We start from the raw sequence: 22,015 nt of genomic DNA, 5'->3' as shown, positions 1-22,015 counted from the left end.
GTTGTCGACGGGATGGATGGAAATGTTCCAACTAAAAAAATAGGGAGTACAAGTGCCACGAGAACCAAGAGTGGGTCCAACAGATTTGTGAGTGGAGGGTTAAAGGGAGGAAGAAATCCTGTAGTAAAGAAATCCTCTAGTAAACTTGAATCGTCGATTGTCCAAACAGATTCCGCATGAGATCTTTGGAGATTTATTTCTCTAAGATGGGGAATCTGGTTCACTGGAGCTCAGCGGATCTTCCATAATGAGTGGAGGAAGTCCTAACAATCATCTAGATTGACGATGAGGGCCGTATGTAGCCATGGTGACTGTTAATTTTTATCAATAAATTTTATCGTGATATTTGTTAGAGTCTCAATGATAACACTCGTGTACCTAAAAAATATAAAAAATACACTAAGTTGATCAATCAAAAAACAAAGGGAAATGACCCTGTCTGAAAGCACTGATCAGTAGAGATGAAACCCAGTATCACAATGAATAACAGAGAGGGCTGGCCAAATGTACAGTTACAGTTACTCTAGAGCTTTGCCCAAACCTTAGATTGAGGGACCAAGTACACTCGTGAAGATGAGCACCCTCTCAAAAACAGAAGATAGAGTAGGTCCATCTATGTTAGGTACCAGGGCAGCCCGCCCCAGTCACCTTGTGTAAGTCCCTAAAAGTTTAGCCACTAAGGATACCTCAGATCACAGACACTACTGGGGGGGCCATAGTTGTAGACAGTACGTTGTTTGGGTAGGATACCTAATTCCCCGACTTAGCTCCAAAATCCCCGAAGGGATCCCCAATACACAGAATACCCAAAGGACTTGCAAGTGAAGGCGAGCTACCTTCACTTACAGTCTAATGTTGTCTCATATTTAGCTCCTCTTTGACTGGAGTGGTCCTGGTAGTATGAGTGCAGAAGGAATTTTCTCTCTTTTAATGACACTAGTCTTGGTTTCTAATCTTGGGCAATTTACTCACACCACCTATCCCAAGATCCTAGCCTGAACTAATTTTTGTTTGCTCAATAAAGAGTTACTGATTGATTTTAGGTAAATTTTATGTGTACTTTTTTAGTGTCTTCAGTAGGGGAGTTGACGTATGAAATGTGATGGGACTCTGACTCAAAAATCATGCAAAAGAGAATTCTTAAAAAATATTCAATTCGATGAAACAAGTTGTATTCTACAAGTTAGAGTATTTCACATATTCATATTTGTTCCATCCATCCTAGTCATTATAACACATGCATAAGCAACAGAAATCTTTGCAATGCTTTCTAACAACTATTTCAAACCAAAATAAAGTAGATTGTAACCATCTAAGCAGAATCATGAATAAAAAATTGTTGATTTTTCTTTGATAAAAACTTTTCAAGAAAGAAAAAAAACTTATTTCCTAAAAAAAAAATCTTTTAGGACATTGTTCTTGCTAACAAAATGCAGTTGTAGATCCTTTTTAGTCCATGAACAGGCTTCCCATCCCTTTGAGTTTACAAACACAGCTGTATGTCAAGATTTGGGGGACTAACACTCTGTAGCTGATGAGCCCCAAAAATGGATAATTATTTGGGCTCATTCAACCTCCTGATTTGACTTAATCCACCATTCTCATTAGTTTATTGCATGTTTTTTATTATATTTATGCTAATAGAGTGAATTTGGTTAGTCATTATGCCAACAAGTCTAATGGGTGCTTTGTGTAGCCTTTTTGGTCAACTTGGAGACAAAATTGAAGGTCTTAATGAGCACTTGGCAGCCAAATTCGTGGGAGAACAAGGGAGAGGATTTGTAGGAAGGTGTCCCCTTCATTTATGGGCCCTTACCTCGAATTCTCCACCATCAGCTCGGAGTTCAAAGGCCACCAAATCAATTAGCACAAGGGCAGCCAAGCAAGTCAAGTAGGACTGCTGTTAACTACAAGTTTTGGGCAGCCGAGTCCCTAAAGTTTAGGAGGACTGTTGGATCCTCAATTTGTATAAATAAGAAGGCTTAGGGCCTCATTTTGGTTATCTAGTGGTTAGTCACTTCTATAGCTGGTAGTTAGTCATTTCATAGTCTTGTTGTAGTCATTTTGTAGTTCGATTTTTAGGCAATAGATTAGTTTTGCTGTCAGCTCATTTTCAAGTTCCCCTTGTGGACAGTTTTGATGTAACTCTTCATTTCTTGATCAATAAAGATGAATCCAGCTTTTCACCAGCTCTAAATCTCTCTTAGGAGGCTGTAGCTCTTGGGGTTTGGCCCATCTCAAGCACCCAGTACCTCCTTTGTTTACTTTCATGTGTCTTTGCTGCATTCTTAGAGTAAAATCTGCTAGTTAGATTTAAAACTTGTTGTGTTATTTAGGTTGCTTTTGATGATTAAAGTAGATTTTCATGTTCAGATTGATTTGGATAGATTAATAACATAAAGGATCCTTGGAAAAAGGGGCTCAAGCACCTCTGATCTTACCTCTCCCTCAGTGGGATCGTGAGTTGGGACAAAGGTGACCTTGCTACCCACTGCTTCACCATGCAAGTATTAGTGTTGGATTCTTAGTTGTCAACTTGATATCAGTTTTGACTGCATGCTTAGGGTTATGATTGCTTAGTTGCATAGTTAGTTCATCTGATTTTGTACAAATAAACTTCTGTTCCATTTCTTTTGCTATTATCTAGGTCAGATTAGGTCAAGGTAATTAGGTTCTTGATTTTCCAAGTCTTCATTTGTTAAATTCGAAAAATAACTTGCAGAGCACCTGTTATCCTTCTCTATCTACCCATAATCCATCAGATAATCTGCTCCAACCCTTAGTCCATGATTCGTACCCTTCATTTGCCATACTTTCCCCACCTTGCCCTAATTCCTACATTCTTGTGCATCATCGCTTCCTCCATCCTTGAACAAATCCAACCGCTCCTTAGCCTCATCCACCAAGTCCTAGACCTCTTCACACCCCTATTTCACCTCCATACTCATTCCTCCATCTTTTTCCCTCCATCCATGCTCCAAAATCCCATTTCGAAACATCCTGTAGAAGAATTACAGAACATCCTGTAGAAATCCCAGAACATCCTGTAGAACCCCTGCAGACTTCTTGTAGAAGCTCATAAACACGGTTCCTTGGCAGCCAAACTTTGTGAGACTCTCTGGAAGGGTGTTAGGGAACCCTTAGACCCTCTCTGAACCTTCCCAACCTTTCCCAAGCATTTCTCCTCCTTGATCCACCTCTGCAGTCAAAAATAGTTAAAAGCACATGCATGATAATTCCAACAACTTAATCAAAAATACAAAAAGATGTTTTCTTCAGATAGAGGTAGTCTAGACACATGTATCTTACCTTCATAGAAGTAATGGCATCTCTTTCAGTAGTTTGCATGCTCTCCTTTGCGTCAGTAGGACTAGCTGGTAGAATTAGGGTTTGCGTTCCTTTTTGGCTTTCATTTTCTTTTCGCAATTAGATTAGCTTCCTTCGAGTTAGCTTTCATCCATCAATTAAAAATCTTCTTCTAAGAGCTCATAGAAGTTGGCTTAAGCTCCTAGCGGACTTGTGCCAGCTGACCAAGTGACAGCTGCGGCAAGAGCTAGTACTTGTGCATACAGCACCGTCGCTTCCAAGTTTGTTACGAACTACCGGGTTGATAAAATTAAAGAAGGGAGTTCCAGGAGTTGTAGCATTATTGCTACAATACTGGGGCCCACCAGTAGCAGTGGCCGCATAGAGTTACTAGGTCCACTAATGCACTACTTGCGTAGACACAGAGCTTTATAAAGCTCTATTTACTCTACTAACCTACGTTAGTGTGGGAAAAGAGTTCAAAACAGGGCTTTTAGGATCAGATTCAAGGCTGAATATATGAAGGTAGAATGCAGCAAGGTTTTGGTGGGTCAGAAAGGGAGAGTAGAAGTATAGGGAGGTCTTATGAGGAGGTGGAAACTAAGAATTGTGCGGGTGAATCGGGAACTAGATGTATAGTCCCCAGTAGAGTCTCCAATTCCACTATAGTATAAAATGCACGGTGTATGGAGAATGGAGATATATTCAAAGGTCTTCTCGGGACCCTTGGCAGACTGTAAGATTATCTGCAGCCATCAAAAAGTTACATGCATGTCCATAAACATTAACTAACTATCAAAGCAAAACAAATGGATTACCTCAAGCCTCTGTGTAGATTTGTTGGAGAGCACAATGTAGCTAGGTGGAAGTCCCCTCAGCCGACTCTAGATCAAGTCTTGCAAATAGAAGAGACAAGCATAATCACAACATACAACCTTGATAACTAATACATGAATACATAAAAGACATCTAGTTACACATAACTAAGCTACTCATGCTAAAAGGTATTGGAAAAACAAATAAATGAATGATAGTACCAACACCACGGAGTAGACAATACAACTGCAGTTCTATATTAATGTCGGAAGAGTGATTACAACCATTTGTTGCATCAGCCTTCCCTTACCCCTCCAGCTTCTCTCTCTCTCCCCCTTCTTACCAACTTCTTATGCTTAGATTTGAGACTATGCTCAACAATCAAGTAAGCTATCCTTTCAAATGATCTGACCTCCATCACCATAGCCCTAGCTTTTCTTATGTAGAAATTGAGTTAGGGTTACCAAGTTCCTTCATAAGTCTCTTAAGGTAAAAGAAATGATGTTGATATGCTTTTCAACTCTTTCCCATTTGCCTCCTTCATTAGGATTTAAAAATCCCACAAATAGGTCAAACTTGAGATGTTTCCTTCCTTTTCTGAGTAGATTTGGGAGGGAATATAGAGATATTTATGAGTCAATTCGCTCCTTTGACCTCTGGATGCTCATTAGTATCCACTAACGTTGTGCCCGAACTAACAACTAGAGTTAGTAGGGTCACTAACACTCCCTTAGGCTTACAGAGAAGCTTTATAAAGTAGGTTGTCAGTGTATAACCAACATTAGTGTGGAAACAAGGCATGTGATCTTGGTCTTTGCTTCAACTATCATGTCTTTCCCGTCTGAGCTGATGAGGGGATCATTTTTCTATATAACAACAGACCCCCCAACAACTATTCTGCAATTTCTTTAAGTCTGTAGGCCCTGATGAGCATAATTCTCGAAGCTATGTGTTAGTAAATTATATATTATAGAGCAATGGAACACATAATATATTGCATAAATATAAACACAGAAAAAGCATAAAACAAGAGAGACACAGATATACATGGTTCACCCAGTTTGGGCTACATCCACAGAGAAAAAACTAGTCCTTCCTTTTATATTATCCAGCAAACTGAAGAGATACAACCTACAACAGATCCATTGTAATTCCCTCTTCACTCTCAATCTCCTCTTGCTTCCTCACTCAGAATACATATCTACATAGACGCAATAAAATTCCCTCATATATAGCAAGGGGTTACCTTCTAGGGAAAAAACCTTAAATTAAACATAACTTCTACTGTCAGATCTTCACCTAATGAACAGCCCATACTGACTACGAAATTACAACATTTTACAAGGTAATTTTACATCGAAAATATTACAGGTGGCGGTGTCGCCCCATTACGAACTAGGGTCCAATGTGGCGATACATATGAATAAATAAGATAATCAGGCTCCACATCCAACACTATGAATTAATGATGGACAAAACTTCGACATATAGAGTACAGGCTGAGACACTTCCTCAATAGGATCAAGGTGCACCTGCAACGCATAGAGGATTCCAAGGACGAGGAAGAGGATGAGGGGGAGGAGATGGAAGAGGTCACGAACATATTATTTGTTACAATTGTGGGGAACTAGGCCACTTTGCACAAGATTGTCAAAACCCAACACACCCCTCTTGTCAGTATTGCCGACAATTTGACCACGTGATAGAAGATTGTCCTATACTCATTGCAAAGATGCAAGAAAAGAAGAAAATACAACCCACTCAGAGCATCCATATGATGAGGTCAGAGCCACACAAAGATGGCCCCAGTGTTAATATAGTTATGCAAAGCAGTATAGCTACCAGGGAAGATAAAGCCGCAAGAAAGCAACGAGAAGAGAATCATTGGGTGCGCAAGGCTGCTGACAAGGATACTGAATTTGATTTGCATAAGGCGAAAGCAACATTTATGGAGGTTATTATGAAACCATCTCACGAAAAGATAGAAAAGATAGATCAATGCCTTAGAATTTAGCCTCTTTGAGGGGGTAACCTCCTTTACATTACACAAATGAACAATTCTTGGATGATACAAATGATAAGACCTCCTTTCTATATGTAGGAGTCTAAGGGGTCATAATATAATCAAAGCCAACATAAAAATAATAATGTAAGGGCACAATAATAACAATAGTGTGGTTTTATGGGGCACAATAATAACAATATGGGGACTACTTGGGCACAACAATATAATAAGGGGGTTGTACTAATAACAATAAGGGGTTACACTAGTAGTATAGGGACCTAACATGCCCCTCTCCTTCAAAAAGTGTTGTCCTCAACGCTTGAGTAGTTCTTGATGCTTTTGTATAAAATTCTCATCCTTCCATGTGGAATCTTCAAGCGGGTAAGTTCTTCCACTTAATGAGATACTCCGAAATTGATCGATTTCTTAGCTGTCGGGTTCTCGTTTCTGTGACTGCTCCAGGTTCCAATATGATTTTTCCTTCCTTGTCAAGTTCTGGCAATATTGTTTGAACTGGGATCTTCTGCAACTTTTGCATGAGTGGCCACACTTCTTCATCCTTCTTTCATTCATCCCTTGCTTTGTTTATCCAATCTGGTTAGATAATAGAAATAACACAAAATAATGCTTCCACATCCTCATCCTTTCTTGAGAGTGCATCTGCAACAAAATTTTTATTCCCTTTTTTGTAGATGATTTCAAAGTCATAACCCAACATATTTGTGACCCATTTTTTCTATTCTTCTAAAGATAATCTTTGTTCTAAAATGTATTTAAGACTATCATGATACATTTTTACCTTGAAGTGTCTTCCCATTAGGTAAGGTCGTCATTTTTTAAGTGCATGTAGTATTGCCAACATTTCCTTCTCATAAATAGCTTGCTTGAGATGTAGCCATAAAAATACCCAATCGCCTACATCAAAACTTCTTTTACTGCAATGTTGATTTGCCTGTTGTTTCATTCGATTCTGCACCAAAGTGGTGTTATCCTTTAAGAGTTGGAGAACTTGTTGTTGATGCTCGATGTGATCTTTCACTTCTTGAATCTTTTTCTTCTTGGAAATAATACTGAGAGGGGGGGTAAATCAGTATTATTAAATCAACTATTTTTCATTTCACAATCAGATTTGTATACGCTACTTCAGTTGTGGGAAACTGTGTATATACGCTATTGTGTCTAAAGAAACCAGCGTATACCAGAAAACTTAAGATTCATTAATTGTTGATCTTTAATCAGTGCATCAGGACTTCATTAATCATAAGAATAGTAAACAAGAGCAGTAAAGCAGAACAGATCATCACACAAATGGACACACAGATATAAGGTGGAAACCCAATGTATTGGTGCAGTCTTATACCAGTACGCAGGCTGCTACCTGCAAAAGGCTACAACCTTCTCTCGTTCTCTAGCTTCTCCTGGAAGGGAGCTACAACCCCCTTAGCTCTTGTACTAGCTGAGGTACTAGTATGTAGGTGTTGACCTACAGAAGGCTACAACCTTCTCTTTTCTTCCAGGGACCACGTTTCATAAATTTTCAGACTAGATCCATGAATAACATCAATCAAACATCAAGTATATATGTATCAACCAATCCCCTTTGCACCAAACAAACTAAATCAAATAGTCACTTCTTTGAATGCTGTACCCGGAAAATAGTAACAGTAACCAGACACCAATTCTGAACCCAGAACACTGCAGTAATAAACAAAAGTACCTAAAACATATTTCAAGAGACGTACACTACTTCAATATGCAAAAACCTGCATGCATACGCTTCTGTATTAAGGCCAACCAGCGTATACGCTGTTTTGATTTACTAAACCAGTGTGTATACACGCCTCTGATGTGTCGAACCTGCATACAGATCTATAAAAGATAATTCACCCTTTCAAATATTCAGACATCAGTTATACCCAGATTATTAGATTTATAGATCAAGTCATGCGCCAAATATAACATATCAAAATCACACAAAGATACTACTATTCAAGACTTGAGTTTTGACCCATCAATAGAACTTATCCATCTTCTTGCACTCAGGTTCCTCCTTGATTCAGATTCAGCTATGCACCATAAACCAATCACCAGAATTCCAGATCTTTCTCTTCATAAGATATTCAATACTTTAGTCAATGCCTTTTCCAATTGATCTCCTCCATTTTATAGTCTAAGGCCTTACTCAAACCATGGTCCAAAACCATAGAGAACCAATACTAGGAACCCAATACCTAGGTTCAATACTTCGGACGCAATACCAAGGTCCAAAACCATAGGTCCAAATACCATGGACCCAAAAATAAGCTTTCCCACATGTACACACTTTTCCGTGCATGAAAGTGCATGCATACGCATACGAAACTTTTGATCATCAATCCTGCGTGTATACGCGATCTGGTCAAGAGGAACCTGCTTATATGTATTTTTCTTCCATTCTAAGAGCTTGAACTGTGATCTGCCATCTGAGTGAGTTTCCATCAAGGACAACACCTGTGCCATAGTGCCAAACATGTGTCATAATGCCAACAATCTCCCCCTTTGGACTTGATGGCAACCCCAAATCATTCAAAGTCATTCTCCCCCTTTGACATCAAGGGCAAAGGGTTATGATCCCCCTGAGTACATGCTAAAATCTTTGTTCTGATGTTCTGTCTATGCTCCCCCTGACTGTAGGCAAGGTCTGTAGAAAAATGATCTATAAGAAAGACCATGACTCTATACATCATAAGCGACCTTCCTATCACCAAAGACTCATACATACATACATCTCCCAACCAAGAGGGGATATACCAATATTGACTCATCCACCCAACCAAGTGGGGATACACCAAAAGTTTACACAAGATAAAACAAGAACATTACATAATCCATACCAGGCATAGTGGGGAAACCAAAGTAGGCCGTTACGTGACCTTGATAAGAAAAGAAATACATGACATAGAGACGAAATGTCTACAACCAGACTATGACAGTTATCAACAACTATCATCAGCAGCATCTGTCAATCATTATTTAGACCAGCAACCATGTTCTCCTTCTTCACCTATTCTCCCTGAAATCAAAACACTGTGATCTTGAACCAATATCTTCTAGGATAATGCCAACAATGCATTATTAGAAGAATATATATGCTCCCCCTGAACCTGTGCGAGATGGTCTCTATTAGACCCATATCAGACTCTTTTCATCCTGAGCTTGGCCCACTGTTTGTCTTCAAACCAACATATACGCGATGGTAACCACATAAACCAGCGTATGTACGCAGATTCTCCTCATTAAACTCCCGTACAACCACTTTTCTCCGAAACAGAAAAGTTTCAACAGCAAGATGATGCATCAACTACTCCCAGCTTTTGTCTGAGGTATTCAAATGTCTCCCTAGGCAGTGGTTTGGTGAGTATATCAGCGACCTGTTCCTTGTAGGGAACATACTCCAATTTGACCTTTTGTTCAAGCACTTTTTCTCGGAGAAAATGATATTTGATAGGTATGTGCTTGGTCTTCGAATGCATGACTGGATTTTTTGAAATGTTGTTGCACTTGTATTATCACATAAAATAGAGATAGGTGGAGTACAAGTGATTTGAAAATATTACAAAATTTGCATCATCCAAAGGAGTTTTGTGTAGCAAGATGCAACAGCGACATATTCCGCTTCAACTGTAGATAAAGCAATTGAACTTTGCTTCTTGCTGAACCAAAAGACTAATCTGGAACCCATAAAGAATGCACCACCACTAGTGCTTTTTCTGTCATCCACGCTTCCTGCCCAATCTGCATCTGTATATGCATGAAGTGTGAGATCTGTATCTCTAGGATACCATAAGCCATAGTTTTGTGTCCCTTGAAGATACTTGAAGATCCTTTTAACTGCCTGAAGGTGTGCTTCTTTCAGCTTTTCTTGGAATCTTCCAACTATTCCCACTGCATCCATGATGTCTGGTCGGGTACTTGTCAGATAAAGCAGACTACCAATCATGGATCTATAGGTTGGTTGATGTACTATAGCTGAATCATCATTGGTGCTGAGGTTGCATCCTATTACCATAGGGGTACATATTGGTTTTGAATCTTCCATGCCATATTTCTTCAAGATCTCCTTGAGGTACTTGGTTTGTGAAAAAAAGATACCGTCTTTATTTTGTTGGACTTGTAAAACAAGAAGATATGTCAGCTCACCAAGCAAGGACATTTCAAACTCTTTCTACATCAGCAAAGAAAAATTTTGACCCATGGCTTCTTCATTGCTACCAAAGATGGTATCATCAACATACACAACAAGTATTAGCAATTTATCATTATCAATTTTTACATCTAGATTGCTATCTGTTGATCCTTTTGAAAAACCTTGTTGATGGAGGTATTTGTCCAAGTGATAATACCAAGCCCTTGGGCCCTGTTTAAGACCATCGAGTGCCTTGTTAAGTCTGCATACAAGTTTTGGATCATTTCCAAGGATGAATCCATCTGGTTGCTCAATATACACTTCTTCTTCCAAGTCTCCATTCAAAAAGACAGATTTCACATCCATTTGAAAAACTTTGAATTTTTGAAAGCTAGAAAGAGCAAGGAACATTCTTATGGCTTCAAGTCTAGCAACCGGTGAAAATTTTCTTCAAAGTCTATACCTTCTTGTTGAGCATACCCTTTACAAACAAGTCTGGCCTTGTTTCTAATAACATCTCCATTTTCATTCAGCTTGTTTTTTAATATCCACTTTGTCCCTATGACATTCTTATCGTTTGGTCTAGGAACCAACTCCCAAGTGTTATTCTTTTCAATCTGCTCAAGTTCTTCATTCATGGCCTTGACCCAACATTCATCTTTGCATGCTTCACTTACATTTTGTGGTTCAGTGGAGGAGAGCAATGCTAGATAGCTTGAAGCTTCTGAAATAGTTCTTCTTGTTTGTACACCTGCCTCTTTCTGCCCCAAAATTTGAGTTTCTGGATGATTCTTTTGAACGTATCTGGATGGAGTCTTTTCTTCTATCCTTATCTGCTCTTCTGGTGCCTCATGGGTTTCTTCTTCATCATAATTCTGATTTGATGTTGAAGGATAGTCCTCATCATCTTTGAAATCCTTAGACTTTACTTGCCTAGGCCTTCTTCATCAACCACTACATCAATACTTTCAACAATTTTTCCAAGTCTTTTATTGTAACACTTATATGCTTTACTGTGGGGAGCGTAACCAAGAAGAATGTCTTCATCTGCTCTAGGTTCAAACTTACCAAGGTTTTCATCAGTCTTTTTGATGTAACATTTGCTTCCAAAATTTTGAAGTACTTTACTGTGGGAGTCTTACCATACCAAAGTTCATGAGGAGTTTGAGTGTTGTTTACCCGGACGTTTGTCTTGTTGAGAATAGTAACTGCAGCAAATGCGGCTTCACCCCAAAAGGTTGCAGGAGTTCCAAACTCATCAAGCATAGCACGAGCCATTTGTTGAACCATTCTGTTCATCCTTTCCACTACTCCATTTTGCTGAGGAGTCCTTGCCATAGAGAATTCCATTCTAATTCCATGTTCTTCACAAATTGAAAAATTCATCCGAGGTAAATTCCCCACCTCTGTCAGACCTGAGACATTTGATTCTGCGATCTGATTCGTTTTCAACCAAGGCTTTGAATGTTTTGAATTTTTCGAAAGCTTCGTCTTTATGCTTCATAAGTCCTATCCAACACATCCTGGAAAATTCGTTAATGAACAATATAAATTATTCTTCTCCTCGAGGTGACCTTTTCCTAGATGGACCACATACATCAGTATGGACAAGTTCAAGTGGCCTACTAGCTGATCCTTCCTTCTCAGGGAAATTAGTTCTGGTTTGCTTCCCAAATTGACATGATTTGCATATTGTATTGTCTGGAATTTTGATGCCAGGGAGATCACGAACCGCCTGATATTTGCATGCTTTCCTTATTTGAGAGAAGCTTAGATGCCCCAATATTCTGTGCCATAGCTAGTGTTCATCATTCTTGCTTAGATAGAATTGTTGTTTTCCTCCCTTGAGTATGTATAAATTATTTGGTGTTTTTGTCTTTGATCACTGTTTCTCCTGTATCAAGCTCATGAACAATACATCCATTTGATCAAAATATTACCTCATTTCCTTAATCACACATTTGACTGACACTTAATAGATTATGCTTTAAGCCATCAACAAACATAACATTCCCAGCTTTGACCTTTTCTTTCAAAAGAACAGAACCTTTACCTTTTATGAATGCAGGAGTGTCATTTACAAATGAGACCTTCTTTTCTTTTTCTAAAGCACTATATGATTGAAGTTTTTCTTTATCACTTGTCATATGTTTCGAGCATCCACTATCAATGTACCACTGGTTTTCCTGCCCTTCCGCATATAAGGCTATACCACATCTTTCTTTTTGCGGTTCTTTCTTCCTCCATGTTTTGGGGCTCAATGAAGCTTGCTCCTTCTCAGTTGTTTGCCGAAACCTACTCCTACATTTAGAATATTTATGACCAAAGTTGTTACAAATAGAACATTCTATTTCATTTTCAAGAGCATAAAAGTTATTGCAGGTTCATTTCACGATTCCAATCACACTCCTTTGATTTTGTGCTTCTCTGGTCATGATGGTCTTGTAGGCAACACATTGAGTTGCTTTATGTCCAAAGTTATGACAAGAGAAACATTGGCCATTGAAGAAGTTCCTGCGATCATCAAATCTTTTGTCTAGGTGATTGTAATAGCCATTCGTTCTTGAGGCAAATTGAGAATGATTTACATGTGGTTGGTTGTAGCTTCTGTTCATTCTTGAAGTAGATTTCCCTCGATTTACTTGGTGATCTCTGTTCATTCTTGAAGTAAATTGTCCTTGATTTACCTGATGATCTTCATTGTGCCTTTGCTGTCAATTATCAACCTCTTCACTTCTCCTTGCTGCTTCAAGATACCTTTTGGAGGTCGATGGCTTCTGTGCTTGAGATGTTTCTTCAGTATACCCAAGACTAGTCTTGATTAGAGGAGAACGATGCACTTTGATAATCTCATCTAAAGTTTCAGATCCTTTAGAAAATCTATGATTAAGAGCTTTTGTTTTCTCAATGTCCTTTCTAAGTCCCACAATTTCACATTCTAAATTTTCATTGTGTTTTTCCGTTTCAGCAAGTTGGAATGTCAGAGTATCTATAATCATATTCTTTTCTTCTAAACAAATTTTGAGTTTAGAAATTTCTTCATAAAGACCTTCTTCATCTATAGCATCTAAGAAATCATCATCTTCAAAAGCCATCAAAAGTCTATAATCATTACCCTGTTCATCTTCATCACTATTTGAATATCCATCACTGTCTTCATGTGTGTAGTAGCTCTTCTTACTTACATTCTATTTTTTGTTCCATCTAACTGGTTCCTTACCTTTGTCAAGCTTATCTTTATGAGGGCACTTGGCAGCATAGTGACCAACTCTTCCACAAGCAAAACTTTTGAAAGGTAGCTTACCTCTGAATCTTCCAGAACCCCGTTGAAGGTTCTTGAAAAAATTTGATTCTTCCTCTTCTTCCGCCATATGTTCTGAGTCATTGTAATCTCCTTTTCCTGAGGCTTTCTCATTTCGTAAGCGGTTAGGATTCCGTGTAGCTGTGACATGGTAATGCTTTGTAGATTATGTTTTTCTTCTACGGGAAAACTTTTGATTCAAACTTAGAAGACAAAGATCTTAGAACCTTTTCAACCAAAACAACTTCTTTTATTTCTTCACCCAAATTTTTCATACAATTAACAATCTCATCTATATGTAGGAAATAGTTAGCCTCACTTTCATCATTGTACATTCTGATATTTTCATATTGAATTCTAAGAGTTTGTAGTTTTTCTTGTTTTACCTGATCATCTCCTTCATAGCTCAGAACGATCTTGTCCCATATTTCTTTTGCGGTTTTGAGCTGCATGACCTTGACGAATTTTGATTGAGATAGGCTCCCTAATAGAGTATTGGCAGCCTTTGCATTTTTTTCATACTGCTTCTTACCAGCCGTATCTGTAGGAGTTGCTGATGGAAATGTGTATCATGTTTCCATGATATCCCAGACTTCTGTACCAAGAGATTGAAGATATGTTGTGATTCTTACCTTCCAATAGACGAAGTTGCTCCCGTCAAAAATTGGTGGCTTGATCGATGCTTCTTTCTCATAGTTGCTCATGATGATAGATCTTCCTTCAAGCAATCAAGCTTCTTCTGAAGGACCTGCTCTAATTCCAGTTGTTGGAAATAATACAGAGAGGGGGGTGAATCAGTATTATTAAATCAACTATTTTTCATTTCACAATCAGATTTTTATACGCTACTTCAACTATGGGAAACTGTGTATATATGCTACTGTGTCTAAAAAAACCAACGTATACTAGAAAACTTAAGATTCATTAATTTTTGATCTTTAATCAGTGCATCAGGACTTCATGAATCATAAGAACAGTAAACATGAGCAGTAAAGCAGAACAGATCATCACACACATGGACACATAGATATAAGGTGGAATCCCAATGTGGGTGAAAACCACCTACTGCAATTCGTCTCTATCTTCTTTTAATTAGAAACTTCTTTTTACAATTATTTTGTAGTGGTGCAGTCTTATACCAGTACACAGGCTGCTACCTGCAAAAGGCTACAACCTTCTCTCGTTCTCCAGCTTCTCTTGGAAGGGAGCTACAACCCCCTTAGCTCTTGTACTAGCTGAGGTACTAGTACGTAGGTGTTGACCTACAGAAGGCTACAACCTTCTCTTTTCTTCCAGGGACCATGTTTCTGAATTTTCAGACTTGATCCATGAATAACATCAATCAAACATCAAGTATATATGTATCAACCAATCTCCTTTGCACCAAACAAACTGAATCAAATAGTCACTTCTTTGAATGTTGTACCCGGAAAATAGTAACAGTAACCAGACACCAATTCTGAACCCAGAACACTGCAGCAATAGACAAAAGTAGCTAAAACATATTTCAAGAGACGTACATTACTTCAATATGTAGAAACTTGCGGCATACGCTTCTGTATTAAGGCCAACCAGCGTGGATACGTGCCTCTGATGTGTCGAACTTGTGTATAGATCTATAAAAGATAATTCACCCTTTCAAATATTCAGACATCAGTTATACCCAGATTATCAGATTTATAGATCAAGTCATGCGCCAAATATAACAGATCAAAATCACACAAAGATACTACTATTCAAGACTTGAGTTTTGACCCATCAATAGAACTTATCCATCTTCTTGCACTTAGGTTCCTCCTTGATTCAGATTCAGCTATGTACCATACACCAATCACCAGAATTCCAGATCTTTCTCTTCATAAGATATTCACTACTTTAGTCGAAGCCTTTTCCAATTGATCTCCTCCATTTTATAGTCTAAGGCCTTACTCAAACCATGGTCCAAAACCATAGAGAACCAATACTAGGAACCCAATACCTGGGTTCAATACTTCGGATGCAATACCAAGGTCCAAAACCATAGGTCCAAATACCATGGACCCAAAAATAAGCTTTCCCACATGTACGTGCTTTTCCGTGCATGAAAGTGTGTGCATATGCATATGCAACTTTTGATCATCAATCCCGCGTGTATACGCGATCTGGTCAAGAGGAACCTGCGTATATGTATTTTTCTTCCATTCTGAGAGCTTGAACTGTGATCTGCCATCTGAGTGAGTTGCCATCAAGGACAACACCTGCACCATAGTGCCAAACCTATGTCATAATGCCAACGGGATAATAGAAATAACACAAAATAATGCTTCCACATCCTCATCCTTTCTTGAGAGTGCAACTGCAACAACATTTTTATTCCCTTTTTTGTAGATGATTTCACAGTCATAACCCAACATATTTGTGACCCATTTTTTTTGTTCTTCTAAAGAAAATATTTGTTATAAAATTTATTTAAGACTATCTTGATCCATTTTTACCTTGAAGTGTCTTCCCATTAGGTAAGGTCGTCATTTATTAAGTGCATGTAGTATTGCCAACATTTCCTTCTCATAAATAGCTTGCTTGAGATGTAGCCGTAAAAATACTCAATCGCCTACATCAAAACTTCTTTCACTGCGATGTTGATCTGCCTATTGTTTCATTCGATTCTACACCAAAGTGGTGTTATCCTTTGAAAGTTGGAGAACTTCTTGTTGATGCTCGATGTGATCTTTCACTTCTTGAATCTTTTTCTTCTTTATATGTCTGCCTATCTTGAGAGTTTGAGGAGTGGTAATTTCTTCCAGTGCATTACAAGATATTTTCGGATTCATTTCCTGATGCTCAATGTGATCTTTCACTTCTTGAACATTTTTCTTCTTGATATGTCCTTCTATCCTAATAGTTTGAGGATTGGTAATTCTGGCCAATGCATTACAAGATATGGTCGGATTCATTTCTTCTTTGTCGATGTGAGATTTCACTTCTTGAACCTTTTTCTTCTTGATATGTCCTTCTATCTTGAGAGTTTGAGGAGTGGTAATTCTTGCCAATGCTTTACAAGATATGGTCAGATTCATTTCTTCTTTCTCTGGGGTTGATTCCTCGTGTATATCCTCTTCTTTTGATGTTTCTTGATCCTTTTCTTCCTCCTCTTCATAATCTATGTAAAATAATTTCTTCTCAACACACTTATGACCTTTAGTGTATTTGCTATCACAATTGTAACAAAGCCCTTTTTCTCTCTTTTCTTCCAATTGTTGTGGTGTAAACCTTGTAGGTTCTGGAAGGCTAGGAGAAAAAACACTTCCATAATTATGGTCATGAGTGGTGGGATTCCTTGTTTCCATAATTTTGCTTTCAATTTTTCTTGCCAACCTGAATTCCTTCTCCAATGAATTAGGTTCCCAAAGACGAACCTCATGTTGAATGTTATCCTTTAAAGTCCCTATGAAGACATCAATCCTTTGCTTCTCTGGAATATCATTTACCATTATATTCAATTTTTAAAAGTCCTCAATGTGCTCTACCATTGAACCCTTTTGTTTGATATTTATCATTTGGCTAAAGAAGGTGTTTCTCTTTGTATCCTCATAATGTGCTATCATTTACTCCGTGAAAATTGACCACGTGACAAGTGGTTTACGAGAACAAAGGCCTTCATACCATAAAAATCGATTCGGTTATAAATATGAAGATGCAATATGTACCTTTTGTAACAGTTGAACCTCATGTAGATCAAAATATTGCTCCATCTGTAGTATCCAATTCACCGGATCCTTGCCATCAAACTTCCTCATATCACCTTTTCTTGATTTTAGGAGCTCGATATTGAAACGGCTGTAGCTTTGTAACTTCAGATCTACCAGTTCTAAAATTACGACCTGCAGTCACCCTCGGTGTCCTCTTTCCAATGCCACCAGTCTAATCGAAATTGGATTCTCCAAGAAAGATTTATGCACAATCTCCCAAGATAACCTGATTATATATCTTTTCAGAAGAGCAAACTTGTACAAAGTGTCATGTGCCACTGTATCGACCTACAGACCTGAAAATCATACACAGAAAGCTACATGACATCCTATTTCTATAAATTCTTACGAAAATTCAATATGATGCTCAGGCAGAAAGCTATGATGATTTTCCCAAGGTCACCTGTTTAGGATGTAATTCGGGGGCCTGCAGAAACCCTAAATGTTTTGGCATGTATCTCCGCAAATATAGAGAAACAATATTTGAAATTTGGGCCCGAGCTTCAAAACGTTTTCAGCTCAAATGGGTTTTAATTTTAGAGACTGAAATTTTGTAGAAAAATAATTATAGTGAAAATTCTACGATGACCTGTTGAGATGGAATTATGGAGCTTGAAAAAAGCCTAAATTCCTCATATCATATCTCTGAAAATATAACAAGACAAGATCTGAATTTTTGATGCACGCATCAGTGCGATTTCAGCTCAAATAGGTTTTTTTTTTTAAGCTTCTGAAATGTCGCAGAAAAAAAGTTATATCGAAAATGCCATGATGACCTGTTTGGAGCAGCGAAACCCTAGAATCCAAAGCTCTGATACCAAATGTTATGAAGCCAGCTCACAAAAAGATAGAAAAGATAGATCAACGCCTTAGAATTCTGCCTCTTCGAGGGGGAAACCTCCTTTACATTACACAAATGAAAAATTCTTGGATGATACAAGTGACAAGACCTCGTTTCTATATAGGAGTCTAAGGGGTCATAATATAATCAGAGCCAACATAACAATAATAATGTAAGGGCACAATAATAAAAATAGTGGGCTTCTATGGGGCACAATAATAACAATATGGGGACTACATGGGCACAACAATATAATAAGGGGGTTGTACTAATAAAAATAAGCGGTTACACTAGTAGTATAGGGACCTAACAGAGGTGAAAAAGAGCTTTGTGGATTCAGGAGTCTCCACATCAAAGAATTAGAGTGCACGAACAAAAAATCCTGAAGAAATCATTGTTGCGTAGGAAATAGATCCTTTAGTATTGACATGCTTCTTACAGACCTACATGAAGTTCTTAAGGGGCTAGAAAGTAGTGGAGGGACTGCAATAGTTAATAGACAACTGCGCTGGCAAGGGTAAGTCACTACCTGAACAATGTGTAGTGCATAAAGTAGACAAAAGTAAGAAAAGGACTAGTCAGGAGACAAGACTGATTGCACAAATCAGAGAATTTGAAATGGATTAGGTGAACCTAGATTTGGGATCTGATGCGAATGTTTTTCCTAAACATACTTGGGAAAGAATGGGAAAGTTAGTGCTACAGTGGTCCCCAATTTAGTTGTGAATGGAAAACCAAAAAAATATTATTCCAATGGGATGCCTATATGGAGTAACTGTAGACATTGTAGGTGTGCGTGCTATAGATGATTTTGAGGTAATTGAAATAGTGGATGATAGTAATCCCTACTCGGTGCTGCTTGGAATTGATTTGGATTTTGATATGAATGTGGTCATCAACCTGAAAAATCGTAGCATGACATTTGAGAAGAAGGAACTGAGAGTCATTCTTCCTCTGGATCTAGCTGAGGGTGCGCGGTATACTAAACCAGGCCAGGATTACTATGAGGAGGATGATATTGAATAGATCTATAAGCTTACTGCATAGAATGAGGATTGGATCAACCTTACAATGAATTGAAGAATTACTTGGGAAAAGGATAGCTCCTGCAACTTGGATTCAGATGAGGAGCTCGAGCATTGGCATAATAGATTGCATGAATTATCGATGTTGCAATGCAACATACTTACTAAATCACTTCGGTGTATATCCATTGAGGTACACAATTTACCATATTATGATGGCTTAGAATATGTAAATTTGTTTCTTGATAAATTTGAAAGGGATGTACCAGAGGAGCATCGGTTCTAGGCATTGGACATCGCGCTAAGAGCTATGCCTGCCAAATGGTGGGGTACACATAAGAACAATTTTGTAGACTGGAAGGAGTACCGAAGGATGATGAAGTTGCGATTTGGATATGCAAATACCCGTATTTCTGAAAAATTTACAGGGAATGGTGATCCACGCGAAAATCTAGCTCATTGGACGAAAGCATGGGGAGAAGAACCGAAATCTAAATGGGTACATATATTCTTCCATACCTAAAATACTATTTCGATGAATTGGTATTTGGAAACAGAGCTACGACATGGAACCGCAGAGTGGGATGTTCTGAAGGAAATATTTTTGTTAACATTTAGTTTTGAGGACGGATTCAAATGTATTGATGAAGCATTACAGGAAATCAAGGTTGTGATATTCAAAATGCTTATAGAGCCTATCACATGGGTACAACCTGACTAGAGTACGTAGTTGTGCCATGCTCTGGAGTGTTACAATGTTACCACAAAAGAGGGCGAGGAAGATCCCAGGAATATCAATATCCCTGAGTTAGAGGGACAACACGAAGTTGTTGGGCCTAAGGTAGAATTTCTTGACATTTCAAAACCATTGAAGACCAAACAAGTGAACATTGGGTTGGAAGCACAACCGAAGTTTGCGAATATAGGCGATTACTGGGATGAGGACACAGTTGACAAGGTTGTGGAGTTATTGCGGGAATATCGAGACTTATTCCCAACAAATTTCTCTAATCTAAAGGGGATTGTAGGTGATCTGGGTGTTATGAAGGTCAATCTGAAGCCAAATGCAAAGCCGTAAAGCAACGCCCATACTGATTGAATCCTAAATACAAAGAAAAGGTGCACGAAGAGCTAGATAAGATGCTCGTAACAAGGATTATTGAGTCTGTAGAAGAATCAGTATGGGTTAGTCCTATGGTAGTTCAAGAGAAGCATACAAAGGGTGACATTAGGATCTGTGTAGATCTAAGGAAACTAAACGATTCTTATGTACATGATCCATTCCCTAGGTCGTTCACCAATGAAGTATTGGAGAATGTTGGTGGTAAAGAAGCATACTCTTTTATAGATGGATTCTCAGGATATCACCAGATCAATATTGCACCAGAAGATCAAAGTAAAACCACCTTCACCACATAATGGGTATCTTTTCAATATGCAGTTATGTCCTTTGGCCTTAAGAATGCCCCTGCGATCTTTTCTAGGTTGTTAGTCGCCGCCTTTAAGGAATTTATTCACAAATTTTTGGGTTAGTTAAAAACCAGTTTTAAAGTCTTTGCCTGATGCAAGATACTTGTAGGAAGTATAAATTTCCCTAAATCTGAAGAAGTGTATATTTTGCGTACCATATGGAATACTTTTATGCCACATTGTTTGTAAGCAAAGGTTGATGGTGGACCCCACCAAAATTGCAGTGAAGGAATCCAAGGAGGAAATTAGAAAGGTATGGTTTGAGCTGTAGTTGCAGACTTCAGAGCTTCAACTAAAGTTGTAACCAACCACTCCTCTAGAAGTTAGAGAGTAGTGCGAGGTTGCTATTAAATCAACCTATTAACCCGCAAGTATAGTTATAGGAATTTGACAAATGGGCAATAGATTTTGTGGGACCTATTCAACCACCAGGAAAAAAGATAGGAGCGTGCAACATCATCACAGTGAAAAAAATACTTGACTAGGTGGGTTGAGGTGCAACCCGTAAAGGATTGCAGCACAGCTACAACTGCAAAGTTTATATTTGAATACATTTTTTCTAGGTTTAGTTGTCCTAATATTGTTATGAGCGATAGTAGTTCGCATTTCTTGAATGAAATGATTGCTGCTTTGGTAGAGGAATTCCAGATGTATCATCAGAAAATCATGCCATACAATCCTCAAGCAAATGGAACAGTTGAAGGTTTCAATAAGATCTTGGATAATGCTTTGATAAAGATCTGTAACGCAAATCAGAACAATTGGGATGTACGCATACCAGTTTCTCTTTAGGCATACATAACTACATGTAAGAAGTTGACTGGAAATACACCATTTTGATTGGCTTATGGACAAGAAGCAGTGATGCCAATGGAATACATATTGTCCAGTTTGAGGATTGTTGCAGTCACAGAGATGGTAGATCGGGATATAATGGAAGAATGCCTTGAACATATACTTGAGTTAGAAGAAGATCGGTTCTTGGTAGGTTTCCATCAGCAAGTGCAGAAGGTTACAGAAAAGGTGTGGCATGATCGTCACATTAAGCAAAAAACCTTTAAAATTGAGGATTTAGTACTCCTATATGATAGAAAGTTTACTAAGTTCCCAGGAAATTTTCATATGCATTGGCTGCGACCATACATCGTCAAGGAGATTACAGATGGGGGAGCAGTTCAACTCATGAAGCTAAATGGGGAGCTATTTCCAAGAAGAATCAATGGGAGCTGATTGAAGTTGTACATGGGCAATCCTGCCCCTGCACAATGAATATATTGATGTAGAACAACCTTAGTATCTCAGGCAATTGGAAGGAAGTACAGATCTATAAACCACTCTGCCAAGAGAATAGTGTGCCA

This window comes from Pinus tabuliformis, chromosome X (genome assembly GCF_031772625.1).
Source record: "Pinus tabuliformis cultivar Carrire ecotype Pingquan chromosome X, CPIR1, whole genome shotgun sequence".
Classification (NCBI taxonomy): Eukaryota; Viridiplantae; Streptophyta; class Pinopsida; order Pinales; family Pinaceae; genus Pinus; species Pinus tabuliformis.
Note: the sequence above shows the minus strand (reverse complement) of the source record.